The following is a 21,976-nucleotide window of genomic DNA, read 5'->3' on the forward strand; positions in this document are numbered from 1 at the left end:
AACAGACATAATTAATAAATGTAGTAGGTAAGTACATTAGATATTATGTACTTATACATAATATAATATAATAACTGTATTAATAAGTGTACTTTTCATCAACACTCTTAATAAATTCATATAATAGGTAATACATTTTTTTCATAATAAATTATTATTATTATTTTCATCAATAGTAAATTAATTACATTCATTTTTTTTGCCCAACACTGTACGACAGTACCTTTTTGAAGTTGTATTTATTAAATAATGCCACCTGAAATTACGACATTTTTAATTTGTAGTAGCTACCTAATGTATTATATCAGTAAGTACATTATGTACTTATACATTATAATATAATATAATAGCTGTATTAATAAGTGTACTTTTCATTAACATTCTTAATTCGTTAGTATTTATTATTAGTTTTAAATTATTATTATTGTTTTTGATGAAATGTTTTTACTATTTATTTAGGCTGATTTTTACACAAGTTATGTTTTTAGCGTTCAACTTCTGAGTATATATATATGAATACTCGTATCTACGGTGTACTGATGTGCATAATATTTTAAAAGTTAATAATTTTATTTTAATTAATTATTGTTAAAAAAATCAAATTTTGAATCTATTAAAAACCTGATGCAAGTGATACAGAAAAAGACGATAAGTTATATATTATATAAATACATTATATTTTTCTATATAATGGTGTTATGAGGCAGCATCACGCCTTAACACGACACTGAGTTTACTACTCGCACGTCATAGACATGTCTATGCATAACCCAAATGTTCATGTATTGTTAATTGCCTAAATATTACTCCTTAAAATATGCTATGCTCCAACCCCCTTGTCAATGTCACTAAAAGATTAATTTAAAATATGATTTTCATCATAAGAAAGATATAATTCGAAGATATTATCAAATTATTTATTTCGACGTTAAGTTCGTTCAGAATACTTCGTTAACATTTTGATAGAACATCCAATATTGACTGGATTAGAAACTTAAGTTTATGGTTTTAGTGGAGGAATTTCGAATATAGTATTATATTACAACCGCATGACGTGTTGTTTCCATCTTACAAACGTACAACATGGCCAATTTTAGTTCACAATAATACATTTTACTCTGTAATTTCGATTCATTAGAGTGAAATGACCACTTACAAAATTTAAAGGTAAGATTATTATCTAGTTCATCTCATAGGATTTTTGTTATATTTTAATTTTAAAGAGAGTTATAAGTAAAGCACGGATTTGTATGCATTCGCATATTTTTTCTGGTTGATCGTATGATATGCTAAGTGAGCACACAATTTGTTTAATGACATGACGCTTTAAAAAATGAAACTATTTAGCACATATTTTTGCATATTTTGTCATTTTTCTATTTTAAGGGCTTATTTTACAATTTTAATAGCATATTTCATCTTTTAGTGGATATTTCGATGTTTTTTTAGACATTTTTAAAATACATAGTATTATAATATCATATTTTTATAGTTTCGATTAATATCAAAATAAATTAATAGGTATACTTGTAAGTATAAACGGTTTTCCTCATATATGACCTTAGATCAATAATCGGGATAGTAAAATACATAAGAAGATAAAGATTTTAAAGACTAAAATTTGTTTTAGGATACATTGTTGATATTATATATCAATACATAACATAATTTAGTAGTTAATGATTGTATTAGTGACGGTAACCGTTTACGGTTATTTCTAGTATATTTCTCATCATTACAAAATTGATTCCTATTTTTTTTCTTATAGATTAAAACTACATAAAAAGAAAAAAAAGATGGGTAAGTGTATGTCGCTCTGCTGTACAGTAGGCGACAAGTGGGTCACTGTAATGGATGGTGTTAAATTTGAATTCAATGATATAATATCATTGTATAAGAAAAAAGATTCTGAGCGAAAACGGTCAGTCAGCCTATGATATTACCAAGTATATTTGATGATATTATTGTGAATAAAGTAATTTATATATAACCTATTAACGTGGAGCCTTGTTTTCAATTTTCAATCCTTAGCTATAAAAGTTGAACATTTTATATATTTTTAACTACAAAATAATTATTAAATTATAAATTTGATAAATTTTGTCAAAATTCGAACTTTAATGCTTATTAAAAAAAATTGTGCCTATGTATTTTTAATATTTTTCAACTGCTATTGTAACAATATATCAGGAGCTATGCATAAAATTTCCACGCTTTTTTACCCAACAAATAAAATGTTATTGATATTTATAGAAAAAAAACTAAAAAAATTGAAAACTGACTATGTTTGTAGCTCAAAAAGAGTCAAATTATTTTATAAAATTTATCGTGTATATAAAATGCTAAAATAAACAGTCATTCGTTTTTTAATTACAACAAAATAAGAAAATCGTTACATAAGAAATTGAGTGAATATCAAATGTTGTAAAAATATGAATTTCAAACGCTCATAAAAATTTAATTTGACTTGTAGACATTTTTTTTTTTTGATAAAGGTAGACAAACATAATATGAGGAATCTTTGATTATATTTTTCATTATTTATTTATTTTATTATCATATATTTACATCATTATAAAATCGTACATTCATCGCTCAGAATTTAAAAGTAGATAAGTATTTTTAGTAGGGTTCGATAATTTTTTTTGCTAATTTTATTATGCATATTTTTATTTGTTGTGCATATTTTAACATTTTAGTGCATTTATTTATGCATATTTAGGATTTTTAGCGCATATTTGGTTGGTTTTTAATGTATATAAATCCACGCTCTAGTTATAAGTATTTTAAAATTGTTTGTTCATTTTAAAATACTCATAACTCACTTTAAAATGAAAATATAATTAAAAGGCTATGAGATGCCCTAGATAATAATAAGAGCTCGTCCCACTCTGATTTTAGAAATAAAAGAGTAAAATGTATAATTATAAACGTAAAATTTGCCATGTTCTACGCTTGTAAGACGGGCAAGAATTAATGTGCTACCTGCACTACTCATAGAATAACATTTACCAAATTGCCTGTACAACTTCAATCATTTCGTGATAACACTAACAAAAAATTTACAATTTTACTTTCCAGAAATTCTATAGGTATAGTATAATATATTAATATACCTATGTGGCTATGTAAAATGTACTATCAGAAATACAACTAACGAAACATTGTGAAATTAAATATTTTTTTATTTTTTACTATTGACAGTCGGATGACAGACGTAACTGATTGTAAAGAACCGTCTTTCGAAAGATTCCAAAACATCTCAAATTAATAAAAATCGTATCGTTATTATTTGTTGAATTAACTGAAAAAAATTATAGGTAGGTACCTATTTAAAGGTGCCTATTTAATAGGTAGATACCTAGGTACTTATTTTAATAAACATGTTTAAATCTTTATTATGTTTTAAGATTTTTGCTATGATTAATTATGTTTATATTTTTAACTTTTAAGTAACATAATTGGTATAGATTGGCTGACAAATTATCTACGTCACAAATGTCAAATGAATATGTGAGTACCTACCTACTTGCCCTATTATTTATATTTGTTCTACAAATGAAAAAATTGCGTAATTTTAAATGAAACTAAATAAAACAGCGTCGAAATCAATTTTTAATATTTTTAGTATGATAGGAATATGATAGAAAAAAATAATAAAAATTAATTTTGGATTCTGATTTGGAGCGTTGAATGTATTGATTTTACAATGATGCTTGTTTTTTTTTTAATTTTTAATTTTTTTTTGTTTGTCTGTCATCGCCTTTTAGTACAGTAAACGTGCTAGATTTTCTTCAACAGTATATTTTCTGATAGAAAAGTGAATCTAGTTGGTACTTTGGGGGGTCAAAAGTAAACATTCCAGTAGTTTTCTAAAGCGCCGTGAAAATCAATAGAATAATCAAGTAAAAACGGGAATTTTTTGGTTTTTGGTGTAACTCTAACTATAGATACATAAAATGTTAAATAAATGTTTATATTAGTATTTTCTTTAGACCATATTGAGCTGTTTACGAGCATTTTCAGTTTCCAATTTTTTTAGTTTTTTAACTATAAATATCAATGAAATTTTATTTGTTGGGTAAAAAAGCTTGACAATTTGATACGAGGCTTCTAGTACATTTTTTTCAAAGACAAATAGAATATATTAAAAATCCATAGTCACAATTTTTTTTTATAAGCATTTAAAGTTCATGTCTTGAGAAAATACGTAAAAATCACAAAAAAGTGCAAATATTTTAGTTAGAAATTCATTAAAAATTGTTCTGTTTAAATCTAAGATTTTAAAATGTAATACGAGATTTATCATAAGTTTGTCTACCTTTATCAAAAAAAAAATGTCTACAAGCAAATCAAATTAAATTTTCGTGAGTGTTTAAATTTCATATTTTTACAAGATTGGATATTCACTCGATTTCTCGTGTAGCGGTAATGTTATTTTCTTGTAATTCAAAAACGAATATCTTAAGGTACATGAACATTTCAATGAATGTTCATATTTTTATTTTCTATACACCATAAAATTTTGAAAATATTTTGACACTTTTTGAGTTGTTCACGAACATTGTCAGTTTTCAATTTTTTTAGTTTATTTTTTCTATAATTGTCAATAAAATGTTATATGTTGGGTAAAAATTCGTACAAATTTAATATAAAGCTGCTGATATATTGTTTCAATAGTAGTTGAAAAATATTAAAAATTCATAGGCACAATTTTTGTTTATAAGCATTTAAAGTTCGAATTTTGACGAAATTGTAATATGTTATTATATTGTATGTATTATATTGTATTATATTATATTATATGTTATTTTGTAGTTAAATGTTAAACAGTCAACACAGATATCGTGATTCAAGCACTGAGCTTATCTACTCCTAATATTTTTTTTAAAAATATTTAATATATTACATTACATAACTAAATATAAAGTATAAAGTTACTTAGTACTAAGTGTACAAATCGTCGAGTCTTATGTCGAGTCTTCACTCAGAATCGTTTTTCGTATATTTTCGACGATTTTATATCATTGAATTCGAATTTAACACAATCCATTACAGTTACCCACTTTTAACCTACTGTACAGCAGAGTGACACTCACATGCCCACCTTTTTAGTATTTTATTTTATTTAAGGATAATCATAGTTTATATTAAAATTATTAATAGTTATAAAAATGTTCATACTACAACAGTATAGTATAAAATCTCTAGACTACAATGTTACTCACAACCACATGAAAATAATTAAACAAATATTTTTTAAACGCTAGTTAGTACTTATCTATAATTACCAAATTAGTAATATTATATAAATATACATTATTGTGTGGATAACAAAACGTTTATACGAAGACGGCGATGTTAAAAGTAATATACATAATATTGTTGGGCACATTTTGTCTAATACGGGTACGTACTTATACCTATAGTTCCCTCATTTATATCTTAACATTTTATCACGTTTATAATTTTAACTTTTAGATAACATAATTGGTATAGATTGGCTGACAATTATTTATCCACGTCGATACAGTCAATACATTTTTTAAATACTGGTTTTCGTGATAACCGTAAGCCCACATATTAAAAAAAAAAATAGTTTTTGTATGCTGATATCCTTTACTAGCGCAAAAACAAAATTATAACCTTAGTTTTTGAATAGGCGAGAACTTGCTCTATTATTTCCAATTGTTCTACAAATGAAAAATCTGCGTAATTTTAAGTGGCACTCTTTAATAAATAAAAGAACGTCGAAATTTATTTTTTAATATTTTAAGTACTATTGTTATATTATGATAGAAAAAAACAATCTATTAATTAACTCTGAGTATAAATAGTATAATGAGTACCTATTTATTTTTATATGCTATGTTTTTAAATAATTATACTAATTAAATATTTCTAACTATTGTTTAATAATTATTTTATAAAATGTTTGCTTCAATATAAAGTAAAACTTGTACAAACGCCTCCTAATATTATTAACTTATATTAATATTATCGCCAAAACATTGCAGGAAACATAATATTTTTAATCCTTATACCTAAAAAATGTAACATTTTGAAGTACAATATAATTTGCAAATTTCTGTCTAAAAGGATGTCAGCGCACTAATGCACTATTTGTATTCTCTCTCTGGCCCACTCGCAACATAGACAAAACGCATTTACGCTGAATCATTTTTTCCATATTTTTAAGTAATCTTAGTAAAATTACTGATCACAAAAAAGATAAAGAATAATATTTTTGAGATATTTTCATATCGATTCGTCTCAATATACAATATACATGTATGTACAAACATTTTTTGTTTATTTTGAAAGTCAAATACAAAGTCAAATGACAATAAAATATAAAATCGGTAAGTCATTCCCTCAAAAATTGTATTTTCTATCTTTTTTGTAATAGGTGATTTTACTCTAAAATTACTTAAAAACATAGACAAAATGATTCTGCGTTTTGTCTATGCTCTATGCCAGAGAGAGAAAACAAATAGTGCGCTGACATCTTCTCAAATTTTACAGAACTATGCATAATATAATATGCGGCATTACATCGATTCTCTGAAACACACATCAATGTTCATTTTACTACTCACACATAGACCAAATAGCCCAAATGTCATGTCTTGTGAATAGCCTAAATATTACTACTTAAAACATGATACGCTGTAGTCTTCTTAATTAATTTAAATTTTATACCGTTTAAAATGTGTATAATATAATCATATAATTAAATTTTAATACGTTGTATGATAAAATAAATAAATTATCTTATATATATAACAATATCGTGTCACAATGTTTGCCCGGGATAAACTCCGAAACTACTGGACCGATCTTGACGAAATTTTGTACATTGTGTGTAATTTGATCCAACTTAAAAGATAGGCTAATTTAAAAAGGGAGAGGACCAGTCTTGGGAGGTACTCAAACGGGAATTTTGAGATTTCCGATGGAAATTTTTGTTTATAAATGGTTGCCATGGGTTTTTATAATAAATAATAACAATAAAAAAAAAACTATTCGCTTTATTTTCTAAATATAAATTATAATATAATATCTAACTATAAAAATGTGAAATAAAAATCTCTGTACTGGCTAAACTTTAGAACTACTTATCAAATCTTCTTGATTTTTTTTTTAAACGAAAGAAACGAACAAGGTTTATATGAAGGAAAGTTTTATGAAAATCCACCGGTGTATTATATATTGGTTGCTATTGGTTAATCGGGCATGTTTGTTGATTTGTATTATTATCTTTTGTCAATACTCAATATATACATATATATAATATATACAAAAAGATCTGATAAGTATAGTTCCAGGGTTTAGTCTGTATAGTTATAGTTTGTGTATTTATATAGTTAGATATATGTATATGTATATTTATAGATATATATATATAAATTAATGTCTGTGGGTAGATTAGACCTCTGGGAAGATAGGTTAATTTACAAAGGGTTATAAATTTGTTTTTTTTTATTCATCGGATTTTAGTACGGTTAGGTTAGGATAAGATTTTGTATAAATTGATTATAATAATCCACCGTAGGTGGAATTAAATAAAAATGACAAATTTGGTATAACTTTGATACTTAAATCATACACTTACGTACAAACAGCACGGGGTCTGCGATCTACCGTAGGTAGATTTCCTACCTGATAATTTACTGCTGCGAATGAGAATTTTTATTCCGGGAAACGGAAAAGTTAAGATGAATTTTGAACACCATACACCGAATATTAAATAACGAATTGAACAAAGTTTGAGTCAGATAGTCATATATCTGTTGGTATATTTAACGGGCAACGAAGTGCACGGGATCAGCTAGTATTTAATAATTTTGAGAACCATTAAGCATTATCCAGAATGTCCACGATAAAGATATTCTCATTATAATCCAACAATTATTTTGTTTTATTTTAAATAGTAGTATAAGCAAGGCTGGGCATTAACGAGTTAAAAAGTTAAAGTTAAGTTAAAAAGTTAATTTAATTTAAACTTTTTAACTTAACTAGTTACTTTTGGCTTTTCATTAACTTAACTGTTAACTTACTAAATTTCTTTCTTAATTAACGTGAAATTAACGAGTTAATTTTTCATTTTAAGAAGTAAGTTAAGTTAATTTATTTTGTTTTTAATTTAATAATATTTCACTATTTTAGTTTATTTCGTTTCATATCAAAAAATATGTATCGTAAATTGTTTAAAGTTAAAAATTTATATCATTCAAATCTAACTTATATGGAAATACTGTATGAAGTATTAACACTATATCCTATAATTTAGTTTTGGGTTAGAAAAAAATTAAGTACGCTAGCGTTCTACAAATTAACTTTTTTTAACTTAATAAAAAGTTAACAAAAAGTGTGTATTAACTTTTAACTTAACTGAGTTAACCTATAGTTAAATTAACTTTTAACTTTTAACTTTTTATTATTCGTGCATAATAACTGAGTTAAAAAAATCATTAACTTGCCCAGCCTTGAGTATAAGTTATAAAAAAAAAACCGTATTTTATAGATGCACGTGTAACGCCTTACGGACGTCGCAGAACCATTATTTCTACTGTAGTTTAAAATATGTTATCTTTTAAGAATTATTATACAATTTATTCAGTAATGCTTTAACGAAGTGAGCTCCGTTTTGGTTTCACTGCCCTTCCGCCGGCCCTATGCTTAGGTTTATTATAATATAATAGTTATCATAATAGTTTAATTCACATAAAGTCACTAGCTGTTTTTAATGTATATAAATCATTATCGAGGTAGAAGAACGTGAATAGGCTATCGGTGTAAATAACACCGTCACTAATGATCACTTATTCAGTACGCACACATTTACACAACCAGCATGCAACACATATAATACTGCCTATATTGAACTCCTTACATGGTGAAAAGCTACTAGTTTCAACGAATAATATTTTTTGAATATTATAACATACATACCTATATTAAATTATTTTAATATTTTGTAGATTAATTATACGCACACTGCAGTACTTGATATTTATGGAGTTCTCCTTGTTTATTTTGGTGCAGTAAAAAAACGTCGATAGATGGCTTTGTATTATAATATAATTTCGATTAGAACATCCGAATAGATACACTCTGACAGTTTGACCCCATTAAATTTTTCAAAATGAATTCCCGTTATTCTTTTTTTTGTGTAATTTTAATATATTCATTAATCATTCGATGTTAGTGTATTATTAAAATGTTCTACTTATATTACTGATCTATATACATATGTATATATTATATGTATATTAAATAAATATTTTTATGAAATTTTCTAATCATTTAGAAACCACATATTATATAATATTACTAAATTATTACTCAGTTTATAACTCAGTTTTTTTTTTAGGGTCTCATACATTTTTTATTTGCATGTCGTGGTCGTGGTCTAAATAAGGAGAGGGGCCATGTAAAGTTTTAACTTCAAAATATTTAACAATAATAAATAATAATATTCTCATTAAAAAAAAAAAAAAAAAAAATGTTTTCTCACGACCCATCAGTCATGATAGTTATTTATAAAAATATTTTCAACTGCATATAATACTCAGCTATGATTTGTTAATCAGACTGCTGTAGTTATATGATGTCGATTATTGTTATAGTTGATTATAATATATTGGAAAGACCGGGCATTAACGAGTTAAAAAGTTAAAGTTAAGTTACTTTTAACTAAGTTAAATAATAAGTTATATTTTTTTCTGTATTATTCAGTAAGTTATGAGTTAATAAATTGTATTGTCATGTTAAGTTAATATTAGTCATAAACCACAGATTAAAAATATATTCAATTTCGTAAATATTAATTTTATAAAAATAAAATAATAATATAATCCGAAATATTAAATACATTTATTGATAAATAATAATTTATAATAATAGTGCACAGAATATATTATATACCTATATTATTTACAGAAATATTATGGAGCATCATTAATAAATATTTAAAAAATAACTATTTACTCAGTATCGGTCCCATACACGTTTATTTACCTAGTTCAAATTCTAGTTCATAGTTTTTAAAATGAACTATTCCATGTTATTATCAAGAATTATATAAAGTTAATAAAGAAAATGTGGTTAAAATATACGAACGAATATAAACGAAAATAAAATCATAGTTAAAAATAATTTTGATTGTGTAGTAAAAATAGTTTTATATTTTTCCAATCACTCCGTATTCTGTGGAACACGATGTATATAGCATACAATAATTTGTATGAACGTGTTAGTGTTAGTATTCATAAAGTTTTATTTTATTATGTCAGTTTACAACAGAATTATAATAATATGGTATACTATTCTTATCGGCGATCAATGGAGTTGTAATTTCAGGGCAAAAATTATTAATATAATAATATCCAAACTAAAAATTTAAAACAAAGTAAAATCAAATTATATCTTTCGATTCTTGAGAAGGACCCTGATGTTCTATGACAATTAAATTGTCAATGAACGAACCCAAAACGTTCAAGATCATAATGAATAAGAACATAGTTCACGTTCAAGTTTATTTCTTAAAAATTGAACTCGTTCATGTCAAGTTTACAAAATTATGAATGCGTTCTTTCCCATCATTGAGAGGACGTCGCACCCGCATGTGTTGTCTCCTTCTTACACACATACGACATGGTATTTGCAAGATTTAAAAAAGGTAGGGATAATTATTAATTTTATATGAAAAAAAAAGTAACTGATATTTAACTAAGTTGAGTTACTTTTATTTCCTTATCAACTTGTATTTTTTACAAGTTAATAAAAAATAAATTAACTTTAAACTTAACTTACATATTTCTAAATAAAATGAACTTATTGAGTTTACCTAATGTAAAAAAAAAATTTAAAAAGCACCATCACGCAAACAAATTTTTAATAAATAACGCACTGAATGCACCTTTACCTCCAGAACCAACTCATATCTGGATTGTGGATTAACGCTGTACTTATTATTATTGTAAGTACTCTATAAACAAATTTGTACATTGATATTTATAAGATGGACTCCAGTTATGCATTAATTATTAAAGTTTCAAAAAAAAAAACATTTTTCCAAGTTTATTCCCATATATTTTATAGAAAATATTATAAGTACCTACTGCATATTTGACTTATTTTTAGTGCAACAATCGCACATATTATTTCGTTGTTTTTTATCGCATAAAGTTCTGATCCCTGAATTATAATTAATATTCAATTGCTTAGTACGTTTTGCTGCTGCACGAATATCTACGTGTGGTCTTTTATTCGGATCCTCCAACACGCAATGAAAACGTTGGGTCAATGCGTACAGAGTATAGAACAGGGGTGGCCAACTTTGATAGACTTGTGATTGACCTCTGAGTTTTTCTAGTTTGTTGCGATTGACCAAAAAGGTTGTCAATAAACAAATATATATTATATATATTATATTATTTACGTACAATATCGATTTGTAACTGCTCTATAAAGGCCGTTAATAGGAATTAATGGGATATTCATCAGATTACGCGGCACGTACAATGTACCTAATGATAGTGTATAGACTCATATTTCATAGTTATTTATTGCCTTTTTCTAAATCTAATTTTTATATTCGTGTGATATACAATTATAAATTAATTTACAAAAAAAATATTTTATTTGTTTTCTGAAAAAAAATTAAAAAATTCAAGAAAATACGAAATGGTGTCGCGATTGACTATAATTCATCTCGCGATCGACCTGTTATAGAGGGCTGAGAATATTTTTTAATTTAACAGGCCTCCTCGCAATGTGTTCGACATTCCTTAATATTTTCTTTATTTGTTGAAAGTGTTTACAGAAACGTTAAGAGCGACCGCTAGCCACCCGGCAACATAATAAAATAATAATAATAATAATATTTGACTGCACATTTAACGATTTGTCGGCACTATTTAGCAGAGTGTACCCTCCTATACGAATTACTGCGTCATAATAATGTATACATAATATATAATACATATGATACACACTATATATATTTAGACGCGTACAATATTTTTGAAAAAAAATAAAATAATAACAGGGTCCATAAGGCCGAGTAAAACTTGGGAATATAATATGTATAGACATTATATACACAATATATCTACATTGTGTGTGTGTCAAACGTGGATAAGGTTTATGATGGTTCGGATTTTCAGGAACGAACAATGGTGCTGGACGCCGTACAGCTGCGTTCGGTTTTAAAAGCCTTTACAAGGCCGATATTTAATAATATAATATTATTTTTACCATATGTGGGGTGATTTACGACCCTTCGGTACAGCAGTCTGGGAAAATAATTTCGTGTGTTGTAGAATATTTTATAAAAAAAAACTGCGCAGTCGTTAAGAAAATAAGAAGTAGGTACCCTCCTCAGGTACAGCGTTCGGTTTTAAACGATTTTACACGACCGATATAATATACAGTAATAATATGATGCCCGAATGCAGGTGCTACCATATATGGACATTTCTCACCCTTTTTTAATAAAAATATCGCTTATAGTATCGTCGTATGATGCAGTGGGTTGTATATATATATAGTAACAACTGCGTGTTAGGTACCTACATACGACGATATAACGAACGCCAAATTCCTACGATTTTTGGGCCCCGTTATTTATAGTGCTCCCACCACCCGAATGAAACCAAAAAATAAAAAAATTTAGTTAATTTTTGATCATGAGTCTTATCGACAACATATTATCCAAAATACCCAAGTATCACAGTAAATTGAAGTTGATTTCTACCAGATAATTTTCGTTGAATACGTTGAAAATATAATGTTTGTTATAACTAAAATGCTCGACGTTTTTATGGTCGTTGTTGGCTTATCGCATTTGATGTAGCCAATAATATGTATATGTACATGTTAGCGTTAATGTATGAAATTCCGTAATTCTATAAAATAAATAGTTACTTAGTACTTTCAGTCAATGTATTGAATGAATCCATAAATACATATTTCAACTAGTTATTCTACATACTAACTAGATATTTTACAAGCTAACAATAAGGAAATGATTTAGTTAGGTCATGTATTTAAAACTATTATTAAAATATAAATATTTATTTATTTCACGTCAATTTGTTAGAATTATTAAAATCTTAAACAAATTACAAATGAAAGTAAAAATAGTTATCAATAGTTTTTTATAATAGAATCATAAACTTTGTAAGAGTTTGGTAGATTTTACCCTACCAAAAACTGCCCACGACCAAAGGGGAACACTTTAGTCGTGACCTGTGAGCCGCACCGCGTGAGACCCGAGGGTCAAGTCGGTGGAGCTCACAAGCTTTGTTACACGCATGGGCTAATGAAAGCCCAAGATTTATGGGGGGAAATAAGTTTAAATAAAATAAATAATACGAATGCTTTTTTTTTACGGGTAATCAGGTGAGTGTATTGTACACAAATAAAATAGTTATTAATTTATAAGGTGGCGCACGGCAAATACAATTTAAATTAATATAATATAAAGAAAGTTGGCACATGGCATATACAATTTAAATTAATATAATATAAAAACGAAACATGGGGACATTTTTCCCGGCCCACAGGAGGCTACACACCGTATCAATCACGGTGTGCCCTCACGGGGTTACCGGGAAAATGTACAGGTGTTTCGTTTAAACCGGGGAAAAATTACAGCGGGGCCCGCGTCTTGCGACGCCTAATATCGTGTTTTTCAGGGGGGGGGACAAGGGAAAGACATAATTACGACATCGACGGTGCTGGTGTGGTCTGAATTAGACGGTGCTGATGTGGGTTGACTTCGCCCCATCGGGCCCATGGAGGTCGGCTTAGCCCATCATGGCTGGTATGGACCTCGTTGGAAAGAAAGATTGAAAAACTGCCGTCCGTGTCGTGGGTGACGTGAAGTGTGAACAATCGTCGCGCAATCACGAGGTCTGTGATAGCCGTGAGACCAGAGCGATTTTGACAAATTTTTTATTAAGAAAAGGCACGTCCGACGTGTTGGCCGTTGGAAAAAGTAGAAACGTCTGTTCGGTTGGCCGTGGGCAAAAGTATTAAGTGGTCGGTGGCCAAGCAGTCAGGCCGTTGCTGAACTTGGTGTTGGGTCTTGATGGAGTGGGGCAGGTCAGTGTCGTAAGTTTACGGGAATTCATACAGTATTTGGGATATAGAGACAGTATTGCCTGCAGGCCGTGCCGGCGGACGCGACGAAAGCGCCGGCGGCATCGGGCGGCGGGCAACCGCGACACTTTGACGACGGACACTGCATGGTAAAGGGGGGATCGGGGAACAACTATTACATAACACTGCGGTCATTAGTGCACTAGCGCGCGATATCTAGTTTTATTACCCATGGTGGGAAGAATAAAGGTGCGTTGACTTGTCAACAACGTTAGAATAGGTATGCTCGGGGATATTATAATTTATTAAGGAGGCTAAAAATTCCGTGACGTTACAACTTATTCTATTATTATAATTACAATTATTGAATTATTATTTTTTTTACAATTTACAATATATTTATTAGTACACGAACTTTTTGAATGGCATTTAGAGTTACAAAGTAAATTATTTTTTAAACATATGCACCGTTTCGTGGTGCACTTCTGATGACATGTGCATTTGAAAAACCCTTGACCATTACTTAGTGATTGGGATTCGGATTCCTTTCGAGTCTAGTCCATGCCGAATTGTGTGGTTCAATTTTATTATCATATCTTATTATTTTTTTTTTAATAAAACGACAACGGCAACAAATTTTGTATGTTATCTAATGCAGTCCCAGTCATAATCTACCTAACGATATAAATTGTATACATTAGCGAATGCCCGATCTGTATTCTATATATTAACTAGTAAAACCGTGTAATTTATATATTAACGAGCATATTTAGCAATTGTATAGAATAACTAGTTATTTAATAAAATAACGTATTACATATATTACCGCTAACATATATATTAATACTTACTAATAGTTACCTACTTTCTACGAAAGATATAAATAAATTTAAAAAACGTAACATATTCGATAAACAGTGATACGGCTAGGTTTCCTATCTATATTTCACGCATTTTTAATTTCATGAAATTGTCAAACACTAAATATAACGTCCACCACGCTTCCACGTTTTAAGGACATAATAATACGGTCGGTCATCTACAGTATTATACCACCGGCCCGACGCATACACACACACGTACTAACACCTTATATGTTTTTAGGAGTTATTTTATTTTTATTGCGTATTGTTATAGGTATTCGTAGGCAACTATGTGCATTCAATTTTTTTTATATTATACAGTAAATGTAAATGCCCGGCCCACTGTAGTATTTTCGCCGTTGAGTATCCGAATGGTTTTACCGACGAAGTTTTTACGTTACCATCTAAACAGCCGTTTTTAAATCGACTGAACCATACTAAGTGGTATTACCACAGTATGTCTCAGTCGATTTAAAAAAATCTGGTTGGACAATCTTAGACGGTAACGAAAAAACCGTGGCGCTATAACCGCTTGTATACTGATTAATGACTTAAACCAAAGTGAATTAGAATATTTTGAATTTTGTTGCCAGTTATTATGGAATCAAATTGTACGTAAGTCGTAAGGTTTGAAAATGTACCAAGTACAAGATTACGTCTTAGTATAAGGCCACGTAATTTTTTTATGACAGACTGCAGTTAAAATGTTAATAATATTTTAAACGTATAATAAGAATTTTGAAATTTCCATCAAACTATTGTTGTTATTTTATTGTTAGCACAGTCAATATGGATTTAACAAATGATATTGGGTGTACACATTTTAAATTGTGGTTACACAATAGATATATACAGTAAGTTACAGGAATAATTGATACATTTAATTCATAAAATTAATTATTGAAGTGAAACTTCTATACGCGCGCTGGGAGTAAGTTTTCAAGGCCGCAACACACGAGCCATAAGACGAAAATCGGTAACGATTTATAATAACATTTTTGGTTGCCTAACAATGTGAACAAGTGAAGAGATATTTAATTAGATTAGATTAGACTAGATTAGACCTTAGATCATATTATAGTATATGTTCTAAGGATTAGACCTCTGGACAGAAGATTGGCTAATTTAAAAAGGGAGAGAACGCGGGTGGTCCTCAAACAGGGATTTTGAGATTTCCGATAGAAAATGTTGTTTATAAATGGTTGCCATGGGTTTTGAAGCTATTATTATTTTTTATAACTATTATTGTTATTATTATTATTTTTGAATACTAAACAATTCTCTGCAAACACAAAATAAAAAAAAATGAAACCTCTACGATATTAACTGTAGATTGTACATTAATAGTTTGATATCACCACGGCTAATGCCACGGTAGTTTCACTTCTATGAACTGTGCCTGCACAGAATTTGCTTTTTAAAATAGGTTTCTACTATATAGCAAATTATAAGCATTAACTTAAATCTTTAAATAATATTATATTATTGATAAAATATCCTTAGTGTTCGAACTTGCCGCCCTTTTTATCGCAACATTTGGCAACCGTTCCGCAAGACAGCGCATCGGTAGTCGCCGATGGTGACTTAAGTCGGATTCACAGCTGCGTCGTGTCGATCAAATCGTACTGTGATTGGATGTTACTTTTTTGGTATCATGTAATAACCAAGTTGCAACCGAGTATACCAAGAATTGACTACTGTTCAACTTTTAAACCATATTGGTTACCAGTCGTAACCAAGCCCTCGCACGACACGACACACGACGTGGCTGTGAATCCGGCTTTTAAAGTCTGTGTTCGTCGTACGCTCTTTGCGAGCAGACCGTGCGTGCGTCACTCCGGCCGCGGTTGTAATGCCGTTTAGCGACAAGTTAGTGAGGCGTTTGTGATTCGCGCGTTTATCGATGTTCATTTCGCACGTCGTGGTTTTTATTATTCAATTTATTGTGGTGCTTATATCCCGCGTGCGACGCCGCTCTCAGTGCCGTGATTACGTCATTGTTCGCCTTATGTAATCCGTTCACTCGCCATCGTCCGGTGCCGCCGTCAACAGCCGCCGCCATCCCCCGTTCCCCAGTGTGACGACGACATCGCAGCAGCTGTTGCAGTCACCGCCGCCGCCGACGATTCACCGCCCCACCGCGGCGCATGTGCCGCCAGGTAATTTATTATTATTATTGTTGTTATTAGGTATACTTATCAGTCCGCTGAATTATTATTATTTTATAAATATTATTTACAAATTCATACTGGCGCCAATCCCGTGTTTAATACGATAAAGAAAAAAAAGGTGGGTAAGTGGATGTCGCTTTGCTGTACAGTAGGCTACAAGTGAGTCATTGTAATGGATGATATTAAATTTGAATTCAATGATATAATATCATTGTACAAGAAAAACGATCCTAAGCGAAGACAGACAGTCAGCCTATGATATTAGTATATAAGTATCAGTGTTGGGAAGGAACGCCCCTGTGTGCAAAATCTAGTTACATATCTATCACATAACAGTCGCACTGTGAAGTGAGAAGTTTATCATTTTTTCTCAGTGACCACTCAGTGACAACTCACAGACGCTTAACGCCCGGTTTTGTGAAGTTCATCTATGTGATGTCTCAAAAAGTATATAGAAGTACCATCACAATGTAACTACTATGTGATATCTATGTTAAGTGTTAGGGAATGCATTTTTATAATTCAAATGCTTATTGCAGATGTCACATTGATATCTCATTATGTGCAATTAGTCATCTATGGAACGTTACACCACTTAAATTACTATTAATAATTCAGTGAAAAAATTCAAAAAGTACGTTCGGATTTTGTACGATTTTATTGTACAAATGACCACAATTTATTTCCGCCGATCCGGGAATCGATCTTGCTATCCTAACCTACCTAGCCACAAGCCTAACCTACCGGGACACTACTGAGTTAATGACTATAGTCGAACCTCGTCTATTTAAATTGTTTCAAATTGCAATGATAATTTGTGCATTTCATATTATAGGTACCAGCTCTAAAATCAACAGTTGTGAGTTACATTCCCTTCAGTGGTATACGCAGTACGTAGGAGTTTTAAATTTGAAGTGGGAGAATAAAATTAGGTTTTAAATAACTAAGTGAACATACTATATTATATGATATATGAATGCACCTTGCTTATAAGACTAATAAAATCAATAATCATAAATTATTGATAATGTATTAGGTAGGTAGGTGAAATAGATGAAATGACACACAAAATTAGTATTATGCTTGGCCTCTCACAATGCTTACACCGTACTACCGTAGTAGGTACTCTTAAACCAATATAATATACTCTTGATGTAAGTACCTCGTATCTATGGCTTATAAAAGCAGAGTAAAGTACGGCCACATACACTACTAGATATTATACGTATAACATTGAATTTAATGTAGAAAATTTAAATAAACATTATTTAAAACAAATAATACCTTTATTAAATCTTAAAAACAATATATCAATATAAATTATTTAGATATTGAAATATATAATATGATGAACAAAGAATACAAAATAAATTCAATAGTACCTAAATATCATATTATACAAGTTATTACAGTTTATTGTTTAATGTTTATTATATAAAATATACATTAAATTAAAATATAGGTAATAACATTATGTAGTATGCAACAATGCCATAGCTATTGACTTATTATTACTAATTGGAAAAGAAAAACACTTGTACTTTATTGATTCTATATCAATTGATATTAAAGGAGGTTTTGGGATTATATCATGTATATAGTACATTTTAATTATATCTGATGAAATAGGATTTTGAAACATAGGAAATATGTTATATTTGATTGCTTCAATTTTAATTATACCGTTTGAGAATTGAATGATATTTATTACTTTTACTATGCCATGGTCTTTTATGTAAACAAAATTATCTTTTAAATTTGTTGAATTTAGTACATAGTTGTTTAAGATAATTTCTTTATAGTAAGTTTCATCAATTGATCTATTAACTAGAGGGTCATAATTTATTTCATTTTTTAGAATTGGATAGTTGGGTGCAATTGTGGAAGTATCAATATCAATGTGTTCCATTATACGATTATAGGTGTCTTCTAGTGGAAACCTAGCATTTTTACAACTCTTTTTTAAAAACTGTAAATAGTTTTCATATTTAAATGCAGAAAATGTATCTAAACTCCCATGCATCATAACAAAATCAGCAACATGAATTAAGCCATGTACATTGTAGCTTACATATTCTTCTCCATAATGTGTAGAATATTCACTAACAAAACGTTCAATTAACATTTTAGCAACATTGTTATAGGTATAGCATGTTTTAGGAGAAATTAACAGTCTGATTGCGCAACTTAATATCATAAAATGTTTGTACAGACTGTTTTTCAATCTTCCTTTTAGAACTATTGGCCCTGTGTAAATGAGAAAAGTTCTAAACTCAGTAGCTTTCCAATATTCGTGTATATTTTATGATATTATATAATTATACGTCATGTATGATATAATATGTAATGTTAATTTTTCTAATATTATTTAAACTATTAATAGTTTTTCGATAAAAACCCGGTGGATTCATAAATATCACATTATATTAAAATTATATATATATATGTATGTATATATATATTATATATACACTGAGTTAGAATTTCACATATTAAAAGTCGTTGTAACTTCTTTGTGAAGTTACATATTCATATTATAATTAACTATTGATACCAATTAATAACTTCTACCAAACTATACTTATTGTATTCACATATACCAATTGTTGTGCGACGTAATATAGATATCGCAATATAATAATTTTTTCTCTAAATCTATATGATGGCACATAGATGTTACGGTGTGATGTCACTTTTGAGAACAAAAACAGACATCACATAGATTTCATTATCATCTTATTGCACGTAGGGGCGTTCCTGGAACGCGTTCCTTTTATAGGAACGAAGCTCGGAACGCGTTCCATTTAAAATATAGGAACGAGGAACGGGAACGAGTTCCTATTTTGAAGGAACTTGAACGAAAATTTCCGTTCCTCAAATAATGAAAAAATTTTAACACGTTGAGTGCCACAGTATATTTTATGAAGCGCATATAGTGTGTTTCCGCGCCAAAACTGAGCCGCGACGCCGTCGGTCGACTACGTGTCGTGTTCCGGGTCGTTTCCGGTTCCGCGCGCCAAATTAGTTCTTCTCAAACAAAACAAAATGTCAGTATAAAAATATTTTTTCAAATAAATTGAATTAAAAAAAAAAACAGATTGTTGTATCATACTATGTCCTATACTCCTATGGGCTATAAGCCTATAACCTATAGCATATCTCTATGTGTGGTGTATCGTGTATAGTACACACTATACACTGTATACTATACTACTATAGTAATATACATGTATAATATTATGCAATTATGCAATATGAATGTATATATATAAAGTTTCAAGTCTACGCTATACAACTTTTGAATTATAACAAAAAAAATCTAAGACAAATCATTTTTGTTAAAAATCGGTGCTCCTAGAAAGGAGTGAGTTAACCGATTTCAGTGGTGGTCAATGGTGTTTTTTGCGAAAAATTTTTAAGTCAGAAATAATCGGTTAACTCTCTCGGTTCGATTATTTCTGACTTAAAAATTGTTCGCAAAATACACCATTGACCACCACTCAAATTGCAAAAAAAGGAACATGAAGGAACGAGAACGCGTTCCTTTTTAAAAAGGAACGGGAACGCGTTCTTTTTTCGGGACAGGAAAGAGGAACGGGAACGAGTTCCTTTCTTACAGTAGGAACGAGGAACGGGAACGAGTTCCTTTTTAAAAGGAACTTTCCCAACACTGATAAGTATATTACTAAGTATATTAAATTTTGATGATATTATTGTGAATAAAGTAATTTATACATTAACTATTTACGTGGAACCTTGTTTTAAATTTGCAATCCTTAGCTATAAAAGTTGAACATTTTATACATTTTTAACTACAAAATAATTATTAAATTTTAAATTTGATAAATTTTGTCAACATTTGAATTTAAAATGTTTATAAAAAAAAATTGTGCTTATGTATTTTTAATCTTTTTCAACTGCTATTCTAACAATATATCAGGAGCCTTGTGTTCAATTTTCACGCTTATTGGCCCAATAAAAGAAAACTAAAAAATGAAAATTTGAAATTGTCTTTTAACAGCTCAAAATGAGTCAAAATATTTTCAAAATTTGATGGTATATAGAAAATTAAAATATAAACATTTAGTCAAATTTTCCTGCGCCTACAGTTATTTGTTTTTGAATTACAATAAAATAACAAAATCGTTACATGAGAAATCGAGTGAATATCTAATCTTGTAAACATATGAACTCATAAAAATTTAATTTTAATTTTTTTTTGATAAAGGTAAAAACTTATGAGGAATCTTGTATTACATTTTCAAATCTTAGATCTAAAGTTTTATCAAAATTTGAACTTTAAATGCTTATAAATAAAAACTGTGACTAAGGATTTTTAATTTTTTTCATCTGTCTTTGAAACAATAACCAGGAGCCTTCTAATTAAATTTTCAAGCTTTTTTACTCAACAGATAAAATTTTATTGATATTTATAAAAAAAAAAAACTAAAAAAATTGAAAACTGACAATGGCCGTAAACAGCTCAAAAAGAGTCAAAATATTTTCAACATTTTATGGTGTATAGAAAATGCTTATATAAACATTAAGTCAGACTTTCATATCCCTACGGTAATTTGTTTTAGAGTTAGACCAATAACCAAAATCGATTTTCTCGAAAACAGATTTTGCGTAAAAATTCCCGTTTTTCCTTAATTTTTCTTTTGTTTTTCACGTCGCTTGTGAAAACTACTGGGTGATGACAGACACAAAAATAAAAAAAAAATAAAAAAAAAAACACACATCATTGTAAAATCAATACATTCATGGCTTCGCTCAGAATCTAAAAACTAACATGTTACACGAAAAAAAAATTACCTAGGTATAAATACG

The 21,976-nt window shown here is 29.0% G+C and overlaps 2 protein-coding genes across 2 annotated transcripts in view; one reads left to right on the plus strand and one right to left on the minus strand.

Annotated features, from left to right (window-relative positions):
- LOC132935558 (SUMO-conjugating enzyme UBC9-A-like) overlaps positions 1-21,976 on the minus strand; it is a 77,961-nt gene that overhangs the window by 38,964 nt on the left and 17,021 nt on the right. The gene's annotated exons all lie outside the window — the stretch shown is intronic.
- LOC132933362 (sentrin-specific protease 7-like) overlaps positions 17,076-21,976 on the plus strand; it is a 47,949-nt gene continuing 43,048 nt past the window's right edge. The window contains 1 exon segment of the mRNA XM_060999658.1: positions 17,076-17,134. The gene's annotated coding sequence lies outside the window, so the exon portion shown is untranslated.

Source organism: Metopolophium dirhodum, chromosome 1 (genome assembly GCF_019925205.1).
Source record: "Metopolophium dirhodum isolate CAU chromosome 1, ASM1992520v1, whole genome shotgun sequence".
Classification (NCBI taxonomy): domain Eukaryota; kingdom Metazoa; phylum Arthropoda; class Insecta; order Hemiptera; family Aphididae; genus Metopolophium; species Metopolophium dirhodum.